Genomic DNA, 20,357 nt, shown 5'->3' with positions numbered 1-20,357 from the left:
TCCCAACACTCATTAGTGGAGCATGACTGCTCCAACTCTGGTGTTACAACATCTACTTACATGAATAAGTTTATATTTTTGGTTAGTATAAAACAAGATCTAAATGAGGAAAACGTTAATCATGCTCTCAGAAATAGCACTTTCAGAAAACAATTTCAGAAAAACTCTGCCAATGTATTAAAATCAGGAACAAATCCATTTTTGAAAAAAAGGGGGATGCTGAATATACCTTAGCTTATAGAAACCTGGTTGTAGTCTTTTTCATTAATATTGCTGACGTACCTGGCACTTCCTGGAACAGTAGACATCCATCACCACCTGTGGAGTTCACAACCTAAACAAAAAACAAGTTGAACAGGTTGATTGGCTTCAACATACACAGGCCCTGTTTCAAGTTTTCAGAGGAAAAAAATATCCATATGTATTAGGAAACCAATTTTAAACACCACCTAATCTTTGCCAACAGCCTAAAAATTTCATGATGGTATAGGCTAGTTGCACTGGCACATGGCTGTGGAGAGAAAATTTCCGTTTCATTATTACTGTTAGCAATATTCACAGGATCAAACAGAAATACAGTCTACCACCTGATCCAACTGGATTAATCAAGGAAAGACCACAAAGAATAATTGTCTTCCTTCCCAGAAATACTTAAATTAGAACTTCTACAAGCCTCCTTTCTTTCCCAACTTCCCCTCCAGGCTCTGTGGCACACTGCCAAGAAATATTCTAAAAAGCTATTAAACTCAAACATCAGTGATACTCATGCAGATTGAAATTACGCTTGACTAAAAAATAAGATTTCAAAGCAAAATGAAAGCAGGACCTTTCAAGAAATATCCATGAGGAAGTCAGAGAGCCACAGCTTTAGAAATGCCACTTTTTAATTGGTTAGACAGCTACACAATTCAGTTGAATGTCTTAATACATATTTCTTCCCTATCTGATCATATAAAATACATACTGGCTGCAAAAGTGTCAAATAATGGGAGCTTAAATCTCCGACACCCCCAATGAATATTCTGACTGAAATCTGCTATTCTAGAATACAGCATTCTTGATCAGTAACTTTATCAGCAATTTCTACAAGGACAACTCTCAACAAATCTTTTCTTGAAATAACATTCCAAAGTTTTGGCTTATTAGCCTTTTACAGCATAGTTTGCTCGTGTTAAAAAAACTTCAATACTGAACTGTCACATGTTGGTGTACATGCCACTATTAATAGCACGAAAGGAAGAAAAACTTAATAAGCAGAAAGCAGAGGAAAATCCATTCCTGGTATGAAAATCCACTTTATAGTGAGGATTCATCATTCATTGACTAAAAATATCAAGGAAATAACTGGCAAAAATACGGATTCACATCAGAAAATTCCTTCATAGCGCAACTACAATCAGAGAAAGGACAGAGGCATGAATAAATATGTTGCTTGATCTAACCATCTTATTGTTCACTTATGTGTCTCTAATATCTAACTTCTGTGCAGGAGATAAAGGCTCTTCAACACTGGCTTAACTCCTACTGAAGAACTTCCTATTTCTCATCTAAGTCTGATGTCACCAGCATATTGTCCAGAAAATTCTGTCTCAAATAGTTGTGACAGTTTATGATCCCATTTCCTTCCTAGGGAGCCTAACAAAACCAAAGGTTCAGGCATCATAGTTTTGGGAGAACAGATGATGAATAGGTACTTCTAAACAGACCAGACTCACTTCTTGTTGTATTTTTCCACACTTATTTTATAATCCCCAGGGAGAAATTATTCCAGCTTAGGTATATAAAATTTTCTCTCAAAGTGTAAGTAGTGGGGCCAAGAACTGATACTTAGACTGTATAAGAAAATAAAGTTACACTGCCTGTGCCCTTCTGCAGCTATCAAGAAGACAGAACCCCTCCTCCCCTATCCGCCCCAAGCAAACTAATGAATTAGGAGCTGGCTGCTAGTAGCTAGAGCAATTTCTGGCAAGTAAACACAAGTTTGTCTCAAAAAATTTGATGTTATTCCAACTGCGCAGTAATCGAGACCAGAAATCAGTTTGCCAATGCAGACTGCTTTTGCAGTAGTGAGTATACAAATAGATAAAATTTCAGAGTACAACCAATTCCTATTAATTTTAGCACAGTATTTTAAAATGGTTTCCTTGAATGCCTCAAAGTTGCATGAATAATGGTGTAAATATATGCAGTGCTTTCACAAGACTAGAAAAGAGGCAGAGAGAGGGGAAAATCCAATTTCTAATGGAAAATGTCAACTAGAAACTTAAAGTTTCAACAAGTTAGCAAAGACATAATGGCAACGTACTGGAAACTATAAAAAGTGTTTGAGAGGAATATAGCAAACTGGCAAAAGTGAAATAAATACATATTAGCTTGTTTAATATAGAAAAGATGCAGATGAATTTCATGACAAATGCCTGAGTTTTAGAAAGAGTAAAAAAATTCAAATCTCTGGATCTGAATTTCCAAATATTCAATATAAAGCTTTCCAATTCAGTATAAAGCCTTTCCAAATATTTTTGAAGAACAAGGCTGTTCTTCAGGGTTAGTCTGTCAGGACTTCCCCTATGAAATCTGGAAAGTTTACGGCATTTCTAGACATAAGATGATCTGACTGGTGAAAGTCTAATTTTTTCCAAGAAAATTGACAGACATGAATAGTGGAAAATTGATGCTGCTGAAAGCATGCAAGACTAAAGCTATTTGGCTATAACATACGTAAAGATTCATGCCTTCCTTTTTTGTGTATAAAAAAGACAATGAATATATCTGTTAAGTACTGCTGAAAAGTGGACTCTGTTGTCAGAAATCAGCAGTTACTGTAACAAGTATAGATACCGAGATAACCCCAAGAACATAATTCTGGATAAATTACCATGGGTCCTTGAATACAAAGCAGCCAGTGCTAAAATGGATATATGCACAAAAATAATACTGGATAATAAAACCTTCCCAAAATGAGCCAGAAACAGTAAACGATGAAAGAGAAAGACATCTCAACTTTACAATCCAGGACAGGGCTCCTCATAGTTCATTGTGGACAACCGCATACACAGCACAAACAATAAAACAAAGGAAATTCGAATTCTCACCTTATAGTGATACTCAGCTAAATAACAGTTGGTATTTTTTTTTCACAGCCTAGAAAGGAAGTAACCTGAAGGAGAGTCCACTGAACAACAGTTTTCCCTTCCAAGGGCTCATTATATCATGAAGCACTTGACATCATTAAAGCTACTGAGATATGCTACTGCAGAAATGAACAGAAATTACTAACATTACATCTCGAGTAATCATGCTACAGTCCAGGGTTTCACAACAGCTCAACGCCCGAGTGAATTGTCTGACTTATGATAGTGACTTAGGTAGTGTCAGGATTACTATAATGAACATCTGAAGTTTATCAGAGCATTTACACATGAAAGCTTAGGTAAGCCTGAATCAGCAGTTTTGACTATGCAGTCCCAGTTGTTCAAAGCTAAAAGTCAATGTTCTATATGACTTCTGGATTTGGAAAGTTTTTTTTGTTTTCTTTGTTTGTTTGTTTGTTTTTCCCTAATAGCACTAACTTCTTATTTACACATTTTTGTCAAAAAACACTATCTACAGGAGCTTTGTTAGGACAAAGTGAAGTATAAAAATTTCCTGACACAGTAACTTTACACTTCTAATTATGTTCCCATTGCTGGATTACTCTATTAAGATTTTATATTTCAAAATCAAAAATAAAAGTAGCAAACAATCAATTCAACACTCCGATTGTGCATACCAGCCATAAGCTGAAGTACTATGCTATTGTTACTTACTCTTCATTCATTCAAATTCCTCTTGCTTTGGGACTTTATACCAGAAAACACAGGTTGCGATTCCGCTTTAAAAATGTAGTAAAGGCCACCTGACTAGGCAGAAAAAGAAATCCAGAACAGATGCATGTACAAGCATACCTCACTTTATGCGAGTCTATCGGCGYCATTTTTCCAACAGCATGTCCTCACTTCCTGTCTCTGGGTCACATTCTGGTAATTCTCGCAATATTTCCAACTTTTTCATTAGTATCATATCTGTTACGGTGATCTGTGATCAGTGATCTTGGATGTTACTATTGGAATTGTTTTGGGGCACCACAAACCACACCCATGTAAGATGGCGAACTTAATCGATCAATGTTGTGTGTGGTCTGACTGCTCCACTGACCGGCCGTTCCCCCATCTCTCCCCCTCTCCTCGGGCCTCCCTATTCCCTGAGACACAACGATATTGACATTAGGCCAATTCATAACCTTATAATGGCCTCTAAGTGTTCAAGTGAAAGGAAGAGTTGCACATCTCTCACTGTAAATCAAAAGCTGGAAATGATGAAGCTTAGCAAGGAAGGCATATTGAAAGCTGAGATAGGCTGAAAGCTGGGCCTCTTGCACCCAACAGCCAAGTTGTGAATGCAAAGGAAAAGGCCTTGAAGGAAATTCAAAGTGCTTCTCCAGTGAACACACAAATGATAAGAAAGCCAAACAGCCTTCCTACTGACATGGAGAAAGTTTTAGTGGTCTGGATAAGAGATCCAACCAGCCACAACATTCCCTTTAGCCAAAGCCTCATCCAGAGCAAGGCCCGAACTCTCTTCAATTCTATGAAGGCTGAGAGAGGCAAGGAAGCTGCAGAAGAAAAGCTGAAGCTTTTTGAAGAGGTTGGTTCAGGAAGTTTAAGGAAAGAAGCCATGTCCGTAACAGAAAAGTGCAAGGTGAAGCACCAAGTGCTGGTGTAGAAGCTGCAGCAAGTTATCCAGAAGATCTAGCGAAGATAATTGATGAAGGTGGCTATATTAAACAGCAGATTTTCAATGCAGAYGAAACAGCCTTCTATTGGAAGAAGATGCCATCTAGGACTTTCATGGCTAGAGAGGAGAAGTCCATGCCTGGCTTCAAAACTTCAAAGGACAGGCTGACTCTCTTGTTAGGGGCTAATGCAGCTGGTGACTTTAAGTTGAAGCCAATGCTCATTTACCATTCTGAAAATCCTGGGGCCCTGAAGAATTATGCTAAATCTACTCTGCCTGTGCTCTATAAATGGAACAAGAAAGCCTGGATGACAGCACATCTGTTTACAACATGGTTTACTGAATATTTTAAGCCCACTGTTGAGACCTACTGCTCAGAAGAAAAGATTCCTTTCAAAATATTACTGCTCACTGACAATGCACCTGGTCACCCAAGAGCTCTGATGGAAATGTACAACGAGATTCATGTTATTTTCATGCCCGCTAACACAACATCCATTCTGCAGCCCATGGATCAAGGAGTAATTTTGACTTTCATGTCTTATTATTTAAGAAACGCATTTTGTAAGGCTGTGGCTGCCATAGATAGTGATTCCTCTGATGGATCTGGGCAAAGTCAATTGAAAACCTTCTGGAAAGGATTCACCATTCCAGATGCCATTAAGAACTTCCGTGATTCATGGGAGGAGGTCCAAATACCAACATTAACAGGAGTTTGGAAGAAGTTGATTCCAACCGTCTTGGATAACTTTAAGGGATTCAAGACTTCAGTGGAGGAAGGAACTGCAGATGTGTTGGAAATAGCAAGAGAACTAGAATTAGAAGTGGAGCCTGAAGATGTGACTGAATTGCTGTAATCTCATGATAAAACTTTAACGGATGAGGAGTTGCTTCTTATGCATGAGCAAAGAAAGTGGTTTCTGGAGATGGAATCTACTCCTGGTGAAGATGCTGTGAGCATTGTTGAAATGAACAAAGCATTTAGAATATTACATAAACTTARTTGATAAAGAAGCAGCAGAGTTTGAGAGGATTGACTCCAATTTGGAAAGAAGTTCTATTGTGGGTAAAATGCTAYCAAACAGCATCGCATGCTACAGAGAAATCCTCTGTGAAAGGAAGAGTCAGTTGATGCAGCAAACTTTATTGCTGTCTTACTTGAAGAAATTGCCACAGCCAGCCCAGCCTTCAGCAGCCACCAACCTGATCAGTCAGCAGCCATCAACATTGAGGCAAGACCCTCCCATCAGCAAAAAGATTATGACTGGCTGAAGGCTCRGAYGATGGTTAGCATTTTTTAGCAATAAAGTATTTTTTAATTAAGRTCTGTCATGTTTTCCTACAGAAACAATTCTATCAAAGATATTTCAACAACCTCTGTCTGTGTTTGTATCTGAACTGTAACTCATTCAAATCAATACATATTATTGATTTGGGCTATACACTAGAAGAAAAAACGAGTCATTGTTGAACACAATTTTCTTACTTCTAATTGTTCACAGAACTGCACAATTGAGCCTCTTCATCATCCTCTTATATAACTTAGAACAGTCGATTCTTATGATGCTTTATGTCCATAAGTTTGGGGGAAATATTATTAACATTTATATAACGCAATACTACATCAGATCACCTACACTGACATCTCCATACTAAACATATACATCTATAGTCTTGCCTGTAATACATGAACATGTAAAAATATTTCTTTTGCTCATGGCAGACAGTACAAAGAGAAATTTACCATAATGATTAAAATACTTTTCTTGACCTTCTGCCATATGCTTTCATTCTGAATTCACTAATTTCTTTACCATATCTTTCGAGTAATTTCGAGCAACTATGGCTACTTTCTGATAACTATACTAACTTATTTTCCAATAATCATACCAACTTAATATGCCTGTAAAAAACATTAAAAGTAATTCTTGGTACTTTCCAAAACCTGACTACCAGGACTGCGACTATAGTCAAGTCATAGTCAAGCCCCTTTTGGTATTTAACTTCTGATATCAGGACGCCTCGCTTCTGCGTCCGTCAAACAGACAGAAATGGCATTAAAAATTTAATCTTTTATCTTCTTTCTAAATAAAGATTTAAATATATATTTTAAAAGTGACAGATTTCTGCATCCCATTCATGCATTATTTAACTGTGCATTATGTAACTGGCAACAATTCACATTAGTTTTCTAATAGGGATTTAAATTCTTTTAAGATACGAATTCTACTTTCAAAAGTCAAAACAAGTCTGGCAATCAAAAGCTATGAAAACTCAAAATCAAGGCTGCCTGTATGATGTCTGGGCATGTACAAACTGATATTCTTTTATGCGTGAATACATAGTTTTTCCAGAGGACCTAGTGCCCAGCGTCCACATGGCATAAAACATTTTCATAGTTATTAAAAAATAGGTTGTGAAACTTGGTTCTTTCTATAAATAGGTACAATTTTAAAAAAGCCAATAAAAATCACCAATAAATATATATTTTCAAATCATGTTTCTCAGAAACAGATCTTGGTTATATTTATTAAGGTGGTATCTAAAGGAAAAGTTTTTAAGCAGCATTAGTAGGTTGGGCAGACACATATTAAGTCTCTATTGGTCCTGTTGCCCCCAGTGCAAACCTAATAAAAGGATGGTTAGGAGTCATGCTTGACTCTAATGTTGTTAATGGCCCAGTTTCACTCTGCATTTGCCAAGAACACAAGTTCTGTTCTCTACTCTCCTATGACTTCTGAACCTTGTATTTTACATAGTTGTTTAAATAACTGATTATTAGTTATAAATTACTGATCATAGATACGAGACTATTTTACAGGCAATAAAATTAAACAGGATGCATATCAAATCTACACAGAAAACCTGAAAGAATGCACCATTTGTTCTCAGTCACCGCAAACATCCTGGAATATAAGCAGGTTTAATAGTAAGTGGAATCACCTTCCATAGTTAAATTCTGTGCAAGTAATGAGGAAATCACCAAAATACATTGGTATTTTTCAGAACTATGCAGAAGAGTTATATAATGATTCCCCAAAACAGTCCTTCTGAGTGTACAACAGGGACCAAAAGAAACTCCAGGACACTAACCTCCAGAGTCTCCCTGAATCCGAATTCTCAATAGAATCTTGAATTCAAAGAACTTCTTAATAATATTGCACCAAAAAAGTGCAAATTCATTGTAAAAGATCACCTTTAAAGGGAATTAAATTGTTTTATGTGAGAATATAAGGGGGGAAAATAGGCCCAGAGGCCAAAAAGGTACTCTGGGGTTCTGCACTTACATGAAGGCAGCTTCAGGTTTTCTTGTTGACGCAGTTAAAGGAAATTCCATGGCCAAAATCCAGCTCTTCATTAGGAAGTGTCATAATGTTTAACTTAAATACAAGAGGATGAAAACTGAAAAAAAATGCAACGCTCTCTAGGCTTTGTCTGGGCAGAATGTGCTGCGGGACCTCTTTAGGAAATATAGCATGTGCACGGCAACATCAAATCTATGTTTTGTTTAAATCGCAAAGCACAATATAAAGACCCTCCGAAACGTCAAAAAATAGACAACTTCACAAACTCCTGTGCCACCTGCTCCACAATTTCAGATTTTTCAAGTCAGTATCTCTTAGTTCCCCTCTTTCAAATATGGTAATAACTATAACTATTTATATTCTTTGCATTTATTTCTTCTCTAGGTTCTGTTTTCCATGTCCTTGATGTGTAATTACTGAATATATTTCTGTAGAGTGGAAGGCAAAAATAGGAAAAATAAAAAGGAAGAAAAGGACAAGTCTGGTGTTCTAAACTGCTCCTGTAACATCTTATTTGCTTCATTCAGTTTCCAATTTGCTTTAYTTAAGTTCCAATTTAAATAAAAATTTTAGATAGCATAATTTAGAAACTCGTTGGCACAGCGAGCCAATCCGCCGGACAGACTGATGTACATAAATATGTGGAGAACTTGACTTTCTGAGCTGTCTCCACTACACTCATTTACTTTGTGTACAAGACAAGGTAACTCTTGACATTGTCCCATGTGTCAGTATCCCCTCTTTCAAGAGGATCAAAGCACCTTCCCTGGTATTTTGAGACTGAGATGGAAAAAGAACTTTGCCTTCATTCATAACTGCTACTTTTAATATATCATCAATTAAACATTTTTCTGTTGTGCAGAAGTCATCTTGCAACAAATCTTAAATAACAACTAGAGATACTGTTTTCTTCATTTTCTTATTTTGTATTACTTAGATTTTTTTCTTTCCCCGACATCCCTTTTGTGACTTTCATTATAAATAGGCTTTACTGTGTTAGAATTTGGCATTTATCTATGCTTTAACAATGTGTGCAATTACCTATAAGCTCTTGTGAGGTAAAATTTCCAAAAATGGCTTATTCATAGTTTTGATATATATTGGCATAGTATCACACCATGATGGAGTTTTATGCCAAAATTATGCTCCAGGTCTATAAACAAAATAATCCAGAAAAACTGTAAACTGCAAAATAATAAAGAGCAAAATACAACCGTGTGTGTGATTTTCATCTTTCCCCAGAATGCATTAAAAAAAAAAAAAATTCCACTGATGCATATGTTTAGTCAGAAGACTTATGACTAATCTCAAGGCTAGTGAAATAAGGAATAATTTTTCCACTGGTTTCAGGGCTGAATCCAGAATTCTTATTATAATGAAAAATCCCTGAGAATAAAAAAAATTTCAAGAAAAAGAACAAAGATGAAAGTATATATGTATAGTAACATACGCTGAAAGACAAGACAGACCACTCCAAATAGTAAGGCACTGACATTTTTTTTTGCAGTATCTGACCATACCTTTCCTAACTTGATTCTATTTCTAACAAAATGGCAGATAATGAAGGATCCCCTAACTGATTAACATGTTCATACATATTCTCTTTGGCTGTGTTCTAACAGACTGACTGTTGTTTCTTTCTAGTGCCAAACACATACAAAGAAAATCACGTCAGATGAATGAGAAAATGTTAATCATCTTTACTCCAGATTTTCTGCTATGTTCTTTGTAGTCAATTAAAGAAATACATTAAAAGTGGTTTCTTATGTCCACCTAATTTCAATTCACTGCCTGTTAAGAAAGAATAGTATAAACTTAGCTAGTTTCAGAATATAACTCACAGCAAATTACAAACTTACCTGTAGACAATAAGATAGGTAACTTCACAAGATAGAACATCCTATGGCAGTATGTCAAATGGTACAGCCTCTCATAACAGAAAGAGTGCACTACAAGAGGTAATCCTAGCAGAATAATACAGCTTCCTAATAGAATAACACAGCTTAAAGGACTGATAAAGCACATTTCATGATGAACTGACATTCTTTACACCACTTCTTTCTCTCCAATTAATTTTTTTTTCTCAAATACTTCATTTTATAAGTGTTAACAAATGGTGCACACTAAACTCTTCTGGACCCTGTACCTTTTCAATGTGTTGCTCCATTAATCTGATTTTAAAATTCCTTGGTACCATTTTAAGACATACTTTCATAGATGGAAATTAAATGAACTATGAAATACATTCTTACTCAGGGAAACACAATTAATTGAAGAAAGGAAAAACAACACCAGTACAAGTAGTTATTTCATAAAATAGGAAGTTACTTTTGTTGCATTAGTACTCATACATTTGTGGCTGCCAGGGCAGTCTTTATTTTGGGGACAGTCTGACATTGGAATTGTCTTCCTTTTCCTGAATCTTACATTGACGTGAAGAGAATGCCAACGCAATACCTTTTTATCTAACAATTCTTAATGGAGTCATCCTATGTTATCAAAATAAAACCAGCTTTTTACCATCTTTAAGGATGTCTTTTAAGTTCAGAAGTATGTGGAAGTTAAAATTTACCACCAGTCTGTTAACATCCCCAAGCATTCCCCAATGCTACTTTTTTCTCTTGAATTATCTAACTTACTAATATGTTAAGCTAAAAACAGAGCAATTGCTCCCTGCTATTAACTGGAAGTCTACGGTTCAGTTTCAGACATGAAGAAGTGCAATGGAAATTTAAGCCATTTTTAGACCAACTATTATGCTGTTGATCACAAACCTCCCTCCCCAACACACACAGGAATGATCTCTTCATCTCCATTTCTTGCCTCTCTCAACTGTAAATACTCTGAACATTTGTTATTAATAAAGTGTAAAYATAAAGACACATTAGTTAACCTAAGGGAAAGAAAAAAAGAATCAAGAATTTTGACTGGAAAAAGATCATTCTTGCCAAAATTCATTTAAATAAAAGCTTTCAAAAAACTTCCTTCCTCTCATAATACAAGATACAATCATTCAGTTCAAGGAACACTCTGAAGACCTGGAAAACATAATACACAAATCTCATATCTCCTGCAGTGTGTCAGAACAGCATTAATTCCTTTTAGACAACTGTCCAGTGACTGCTGTGAGTCTTCATTCTCCAGTGAAGGCAGTCTCTTGTAATTTTTTCACAGCTTTGGAAAAGTTAATTCTCTTCTTGCTGAAATCTGATGATGGAACATATATTTCTTCATGCTACACACTGTTAGAAAAAAAAAATCATATGCCAATTGCAGAAAAGAATTTTGCATCTGTAAGGAGTTCCAAAGGTCTTAACACTTGTTGCTTCTTCTGTTTTGAGGGTCTTAAGAACCCAAAGAATTTCAAGTTATTAAAAAAAAAAATGCACAAAGACCAAATCTACCTGTCTTTACTCAGTGATAATTACTGACCTGGATATCTGAACTCTTCTTTATTGTTCCTACCGACTTCTGAAGTCAAATCATGCAAGTGACTACTTATATACTTACTATACACCATAGCTACACGTAAGACAAAATTTTGATAGGGCAGCTGCAATTTAATTAAAAAATAGGCAACAGAAAAGGTTAGAAAAAAAAATCAGGACCTACAACCGGACATATCATTAGATCATTTTGACAGAACACACTCAAAACTAGCAATAAGTTTTATTTTAAAGCTGAGCAAATGGAAAATAAATCAGTAAATAATATATTCATTTTGGGTCCAAAAAAGAGTCTTAAAAGAGCAATTTAGAGATTAGTGAGCTAGAACAAGAAACTGATTAACTGTTCATTTTAAGAACTGAAATATTCTGAATTTGGTTTGGCAGACTTCAAGGATTTCACTATTATGAGTCTTTAGCAATTATACAAGAACAGTCTTTAATAAAAAACATATCAAAGACCTTAGTGAGTCAGCATGAAAACTGGGCAAGCAACTGCTGGCCTATCTCCACCACTGGCAGTGGAAGATGCTACTTAGGAAGAAGACACAAGCCTCGCCACTGCCTGCAGTCCATTCCTGTCACACCCCCCTCAGCTTCTACAACTGTACACTTTACATTTTTCCTCCAATAACGCAGACTACATGAAATTTAAGATTGATAAGATATGCAACTTGTATTTTGAGGGCTACGATTACACCAAAACACTGAGCGCTTTCCAGCTACAGAAGTGTTCTACATCCTAAGTTTTCCTTTCATCTGCACACAGATACTGTGGAAATAGGCACATCAGCGTAGGCAAAAACACGGTATATTCAAACCACAGGTGAAACACTGTAGAACTAACATATTCCAGTAAGCAGAATCCAAAATAAGAAATATAGAGGGTACAAAATCTCTCGCACGCAGAGGCAGCTCCCACCTTCGAAGCACCAGGGTTTATCCACAAGAGGAGTTTACAACCTTCAGCAAAACTTCTGGGAACCTTTCACGCCGCCTGCGCRGAGCCGAGGCGACGCCCATGGCGGCGGAGCCGGCGCGCACCTCCCCCCCGCCACAGGGCGGCGGCGGACGCATAACGGCCGCGGCCCCACGCACAGCTCAACGGCCGCGGCAGCGCCCGCCGCAGGGCCACGCGGGTGGGCTACAGCGCTTCGCCTGCGACATACAGGACGGGCACACAAAAACAAGGAGCCTTTTTATCATCACCAGAAATACATTTAACAATTCTTATGTCAGATGTTTTCATCTCCACAGGAAGATAAACAGGCATAATGGATAGCAGAAATCTGTCTACACACATGCTTCTGAAAAGTCATCCAAAGATTTTCTGCTGTCAAAATTCATCTATTTTTATATACATTATTAGACTTTTAGATGTTTCTGAATACCTAATAGCTAAACCAATACATCCTGTCTTCAGAAATGAATTCTAATGAATTGTTCTTTCTTTTATCCTGTGATGTTGCATTGTAAAAGTTTTGCATTGAACACAGTCGCTCTCACACAGGATGGCAGGTAAGTTACCTGTAAACATGCAACGTGGCTTCAGGGCCAAGGGTGCCCAGGGGCACGTACCTCCTCTCACTYCCAAGAGCCTCTCCACCTTGCTGCTTGCAGGGTGCCCTGCTCCCCCAAAGCCAGCACAGCTGAACAGCAAGGGGCTAGATGAGGGGCAGGTGGACCTACTCACAAAATAACTCCCAGGGCAAATGAGAAGGTGAAGCAATTATGGTGGCAACTGCCAGCTGGGTAGGTGGTGAGGTCTTGCAAAGGCAACAAGCAGGGAAAGCTTCTGGTGATCAGTCTGTTCCTCCTCTCAGCCCTACTGGTTCCCCTGCTGCCTCCCACAGCAGCAGGGCAGGAAACCTGGGTCTTGGCTGCAGAAGCCAGCAAGCTTGAAGCTGGGGAAGAGCAAGCCAGGAAGCAAAGCCTGGGGACACCACAGCCACCTCAAGCATGGAAACGTAAGGAACAGATATCATGCCTGCCTACAGGGGACTCAGCACCAGGTTACTGGAGGAAGTATTTCAAAGGAAAAGAAGGACAGAGGCACAGTCGAAATTACAGGGGGGAGAGCTCATTAATGTTACTGGGAGCTCCATCCACACACTGGCTGCACAGCATGATGCTGGCGACCCCCCCCCAAGGCACAGGGGCCACCCCTACCTCCCAGGCAACCCTGATCCCAAAGAGAGACAGCAGCTCCTCTGCTTGCATTCAGGGTTACTGTGACCTACATGCTGCTGACGGGTCACGGCGAGCTGTGCCAGGTGGATGCAAAGGTGCCGAGGCCTGCGCCTTGCGAGGAACACCAAGGGCATCCCCAGGGAGCCCAAGAGCTTGTCCTTCCCCCACAGCAAAAGCCCTGTGCTGGAGCACAACAGCAAAGGGGCAGAGGAGCCAGGTCCTGGCCCTGACCACAGGGTGGGCTCACTCTGCCCCACAGGTTTCCTTTCAGTCGCCTGTGCCCCTGAAGGGCAGGGGCAAGAGATGCAGCCCAGCACAAGCAGGGGGACAGGACAAGGCTGGCTGTGCCCAGCCTTAGGCACACAGCAAATGCTGATCCTCATCAAGAAACCTTCTAGGCAGTTTGTGAAACTTGCAGCATGGGCTTCTGTGAAGCATTTCTTTAAATTTCCTTAATGAAGAGGGTTCATTTTCTGCATGAGGCTCTTATATATGTGCTTCACTTAAAATGAGCATTTGTTTCTAACGTATTCTAGTTAAGTACATGGACTTTAACACGTGATATGCTAATTCAGGGGAAAAAAAAACTTTTCCCTTTCCCATCATATTTTATTTAGTCAATTAACTACTGAGACTATAGCTAAGCATCTGTTTTCATCTATATAATACAGCTAGTGCTGGTATCTTTATTTATGAGGTCCACAATGGTCAGTAGTTTTTCTTTTAGACCAATAGTAACAGTGGTTAGGATAATACACTGGAATATTGCACACCGTACACTATCTAGTGATTTTTCAATCTTTTACAATACCAGTTAAAAAAATTATAATATCCTCAATATCTCAACATCATGAAACCATTCAGATTAGGTGTCAGTGCAAGACTGTAGGTGGACTGTAGGGCTCATTCCCTCTCCCTCCTCCCAACTTGTGGTTCCCTTGGCTGCTCCGATTTCATTGGTGACAGAGAATTTGGTTTTGGACGACTTCTGTTTAAGATGGAAAGTTCAGTAGAGATTCTCTTCCATTTTCTCTTTTTGTGCAGTCATGTGTCCCCCACCTCCCTGAGCACTTTACTATCAGTTTAGAGGAAATCAGACAACCAGGGAAAGGGTAGAAAAATCACAGCTGATTCTAGCTTATCCAACTACCTAGCCTGAAGAGTCAGTATCAGTAATACCATCTCAAGTCCGGGGTAGGAAAGCATGTGACTGACCAGCTGTAGGACGTGCAGGACTGTGTACAGGATGAATATCATAGACAAAGATAAACTGGATATTCTTTGATAAATCATAGAGTTAGAATCACAGTGCCACCTATTGTGACCTGATGTGATACATCATCTTTTGTCCCCTTTTTAACAGGGAGGGAAGACTCTCCTAAAACACCAACTAGCTGTTCCTGCCTTCTCAGCAATACAGTCCCAACAAGCAAAACACTCTAGCTAGGATTTCACAACCTGAGACTGTGATATTACGGGAGATACAATTTTACATGATTGTTTAGAGAGGGTTGCTTGTTATTCACCAGTGAATTTTTTAGGTTCAAGAAAACTAGTCCGTGAAGCGGCTCTGCATCTTGTGGAGGTGGGACTCAGATATTGTGTCCCCAGCCTCTTTCTTGTTTCTCCAGGAAGGAGCAGTATGGAACAGAAACATCTTCTGAAACAGGAGAGCAAGAATTCTGGCTCTCTGGAAAGATTTTAACTAGTCAAAATCCCAGTCTTCTGATATAGTTCAGGTGCCTTTCAAAACACAGATTGAACTACCAAAGCAATGCTGGCCTTCCTCTCTGAGGATCTATAGTAAAGCCTGTTCAGATATTATTGTCCCCATACAGGAGGAAAAAAAAAAAGTAATGAGTGGAACATAATAGATTTCTGCATCTTATTATGTGTTGCTTTCCTAAGTGCTGTAAGATTTTGTTTGGCTTTGGTTTTTTAAAGAGAGTTCCAAGGTTTAACTGCGCTTTTTTTAAATTGCATTACTGGCTGCATGCATCACACTGGAAAAGATGAAAGGTCTTTGTTATCACTGTCTTTAGAGAAAATGATGAGGACGAATAATGATTCTGTATCTGTACATGCATTTAGCAAACTCTTTTCTCAGACTTTCCTAGATCTATATATATTTTAATACTCTACTGAAAGAATGTTTTTCTGACAGGAAAAAATTGTGCTTAGGTATGGTGTTATTACAGTTCCTGTGAAAGTGCAGTCATCTAGGAAGTCTAGATGGCAGTTAATTACCCAACCATATTTATTTAAGACCAAACATGATGGACTGTGACAATCAATAGAATGCAATTAAAACTTAAGGTTTGCAGGTCTGAAGCCTTAATGATTAATTTCAGTCTTGTATATTATATACTTTAAAATGCAAATATATACTTGAACAGTAGTTAGAGAATTAAAAGCTCTTTCTTTTCCATAAACATTAAATAGAGCAATTACATATTGATAGGGGAAAGTGCTACTTAATCTGAAATGTGCAGAAGCAATCACCCGGATTTAGGCAAGTTCTTTCCTGATCTGGATCTAATGTTCTGACTTGCATTCAGACTAACCTGTTTTTTTGTTACTCTACATGTTATTGTATCAATGTTAAAGGAAATGGCTGTTGACAAAGATGTTAGTTTATTTACATATCTGTACCATGTCACAGCTTTTGCTTCATCTTTCAAAACCTTGTATGTGTATATATTTCATATACTGAAATCACAAAGAAAGAAATAAATTGCAGTTCATCACCTCCTTGGTAACTACAATTACCATCAATAAAAACAAACTACAAAGAACACCTGACAAACAACTATCATCTTTTCTCCTGTAACAGCTGATAAAGTTGGCAACAGGATAAAAAAAATTATTCCATATTAGTTTTTCAGTGTTCATAATTAGATTCTGATCTGGACTGAAATAAAAGCAAGATTTTATGAATGACTTTACCATAACAGAATTGTAACAGAATGCCCATTTTCAGATCAAAATCTAAGCTTTTAAATCTGGAAGGGTTGAGAAGGAAGTAGAGGATGTTCTTTCAGCCTATGTGGCTGAATCAGGCAAAAGCAAGGACTTGGCCCGAGTATCCCACATGCTGCTCAACAGTGCCATAACACCCAAACTAGAGAGCATCATTTATGACTCCGCATGTTCTAGAATAAGGCATTTCTGACCACCTAGCAATGTTGTTATTTCTTTCCACTTATTCAAATCAAGTTGCTGTTCAAGTGAATAGTCACTCTTTCAGAGCTTCTTAATCAAACTTATTTCTCTTAGATAACCTTTCCACCTAGAGTTCTGCTCTATTTTGAATTCCCCACATATGAATCAATTTTTTACCAATCTATTATTTCTTCCTCTGAACAATCTTACAGTATAAATATAAGAACCTGAGATCTTCATTTCAAATAATCCATGGGTTGTTGTCTCCTCTACTGAAAGAATGACTTTTTAAAGCAGAATTAGAATTGAAATTGAAATCCTCACAATTAGCAGATTCCTAATCTTCTAAATGCTGCTGTAATATTTTTAGCCTCTTCTACTTAGTGTAGTTTGAATAATCTCCTAGCAGGGGGGACCAAGAAGAATTTATAAGCACTAGAACCACTGAAATCTGGTTTCCAATAAATTTGTTTTATGGATGATGGTCTTTTCTGAATTGTAAGACTGCAGCATGAACTTATTACAGCCCAGAGAATCATGTAGARGAGAGATGTTTTACATGGAATAGCACTGAAAAGTTTGACTCATTAGGTACTACAAAAGAGAACACTATTTTCTGATACCTCAGAAGGCAGGAGCTCCAATTTCAGCTTTTTCAGTGGTGTTTGTAACACCACTCTTATGTGTGTGTGTGTATTCGTTGATGTCTTTTAATGAAAAGTAAAATTTTAATTTCCTTTGTATAACATTGCGTTGAAATGGGCCAATTTTGCTCAAAAAATATTTGTAAGAAACTGGCAGATTAGCAAAGTGGTTCCATAGCTTCATTCCTGTAAGGGGGGGGGGGGGAGCTGAAAATGTCTTTTCTGGCGTTTATGTAATTTTTGTTAGTTTTTAATAACAGTGGCATTTCACAAAACAGTTCTCATGTCTTGTTGATAGGTAATATAAATATGTTTAGGAAAAAAAAAGCTAGGTGGTTGCTTTGTTTTTGACAGTTCATTTTCAGAAAAGATTCACCTCAGCATCATTACTACTTCCCTCTGTAATAAAGGCCAATAAATGTGACCTCTGTGATGTTCTTTAGCATTTTGCTTTAATTCCTTAATGAATCTGATAGACTACTAATCACTTCAAAATCTTCTCCATTTCTAATTTTTTTTAAGCATGTTTTGATATCTTTGGCTAATTCTAATTTTAATTTGTATTTTTACCTGTAATAATTACAACTTTTGTTCATATGCTTCCTTCTTGAGATGCTTTTATGAATTTAAAAATATAAAGTTCTCTTGTAGATGCAAAGCATTGTACCAAGAAAATACCCCTCATATTGTAGGAAAAAAGTGTATTCAAAACTATTAGGGAAATAAAAATGAAAAGAAATTTCTTTAAGTGTTACTAGAACAGAAGCTTATTACTAGAGCAAGGAGCTCCTTGCTCTGCAGGAGCAAGCAACTACTGATGTAACTATATTTCTAGTTGTTGTCATAAAAAAGTTTAATTAAAGTGTCTGTGATGCTCATTGGAACGAATCAGTGCAGACAGGGTGCATCACCAAAGTCAGCCTGCAGAGAAGTCAGAATATGACAGGTAATTGTCACATTGGAAAGATGAAATAAGAAGTGTAAATAATAGTAGAACAATACAATAGAGATTTAAAAGATCTTTATATGAACCAAAAAATGAACTATGAAATCTAAAAAAATCTGAGCTCCACATTAATGCAAACCTTCTCCAGGAATAAAACCTATACTGAAGTTAGCCCAGATTTTCTAGACTTTTTTTTTTTTTTTAACAATCAAGTTGTTTTCCTTTCTGCTCCAAGCTGCAGTTTTCAGACAAAAGCCAGTCCCAAGGCAGATTTAATAGTGAATCACCTAAATCTCTAGATGGAAAGAACTACAATCTAATATTGCCGCTCTTCATATAATCTTTAGCCTCAGTCAACTAGTCCTGGAATTGAATATTCATCCATATTCTTATGATGAAAAACACAGGAGCAGCTACAGTGAATGTATCTACATATTGCAGCTCTTCAGAGAAATTCATCTCCAAAATAAGTATTTTGAACACTTACTCCAGAAGCATGTTGAAAATGTCAAGAAGAGAAACAGACTTTCTTTATTAAGAGGCAGGGAAATGTTAATTTTCTTTTCTCATTCAGGATTGCAGCTATATCACTGAATGATAAAAAGGTTGTAGCAGCAATGCTATATTCTTGGCTACATGCAGATGACTCTGTGGGAGGATAACTGTCTGTCGAAGACAGAAGTTGCCCATAGAAACTCTGAAAATATATTTATATAAAAAAAACCAAAAACTCTTTGCTTTATGGTAGTTAAAGAAGATTACAGTGTTGTTATTTGTGGTTTCTAAAAAGCCCTCTGACAGTACATAATTGAACATCAGTAATTTTAATAAATACTAAGTGTTTACACAATCTTCCTTTACAAATACTGAAGCAGCTTAGTATGTCCAAAATCCAATATTAATATTATTTTATTTTAAATCTAATGACAGTATCTCATTTCAGTCTTCTGGTTCTTTTCCAGACAACAGCAAATCCTTTTTGTTAACTGAAGGGATATTTCCATTTTCAAATCCATCCATCCACAAGATCCCTTCCTTCACTGCTTTAGACTCATCTTTAATCTTATGCATGGAGAGTATAGCCAATTGCTATACGATAAAATACCATCCAACTATTAATATTCCTACAGGAATTACTCCAAGTAGATAAAACCACATTTATTATTAAAGTATCAAATACTTGCCTAAATAAATACAGTCTGGATCAGTTCTCACTGAAATGGCAGTTGCCAGGTAATTATACAACCAGCCATTGTAAAATGAACTTGGAAATCATTTATAGCATTTATATGGTTTGTGTGCTTCAAGACCAAGCTGAACACAGCTAAGACAGAAAAGGCGCTTTTTACTTCACTGTTTGCAGGACTTTTTTTTTTTTTTTTTGCCTTGTTTCGGAGTGTATGAGATTAATAAAAATAAGCTACTTACTGCTCTCCCCTTGTAACGCAAACATCATTGTTTGACAGTGATTTCAGTGTATTTAACATTATATAACGCAATACGTTGTATCACAAGAAAAGTTCGAGAAAAACATAGCTGTTACACAAAGGTCACAAATGAAGTGGAGGAATCATAACAAGAGGCCAGGCAGTCCCAGTTTGACTGCCGATGACCGTGCAGCCAGGGAAGTGCGCATGGGATGTGGCTATGGAGGATCCTCTGGTATCCCTCCTGGGAAACCTGCRTGCTCGATCACCTCCCTGAAATGCCTGTACACCAATGCACGCAGCTTGGGGAACAAACAGGAAGAGCTAGAGATGTGTGTGCGGTCGCAGGGCCATGATCTCGTTGCCATTACAGAGACATGGTGGGATAGCTCGCATGACTGGAGTGCTGTCATGGATGGCTACGTGCTTTTTAGGAAAGACAGGCCAGGAAAGCGAGGTGGTGG

At 37.6% G+C, this 20,357-nt stretch overlaps 1 long non-coding RNA gene across 2 annotated transcripts in view; it reads right to left on the bottom strand.

Moving 5' to 3' along the window:
• Positions 1-281: 281 nt before the first annotated feature.
• Positions 282-20,357, bottom strand: part of LOC112974483 — a 155,475-nt gene continuing 135,399 nt past the window's right edge. For both annotated transcript variants that reach the window (XR_003256291.1, XR_003256298.1), the window contains one exon: positions 282-334. This is a non-coding gene — a long non-coding RNA (uncharacterized LOC112974483). The remainder of the gene's footprint in view (positions 335-20,357) is intronic.

The sequence above is a fragment of the Apteryx rowi genome, unplaced genomic scaffold (assembly GCF_003343035.1).
Source record: "Apteryx rowi isolate R43461 unplaced genomic scaffold, aptRow1 scaffold_601, whole genome shotgun sequence".
Classification (NCBI taxonomy): domain Eukaryota; kingdom Metazoa; phylum Chordata; class Aves; order Apterygiformes; family Apterygidae; genus Apteryx; species Apteryx rowi.
This window is presented reverse-complemented; position numbering and strand designations above follow the sequence as displayed.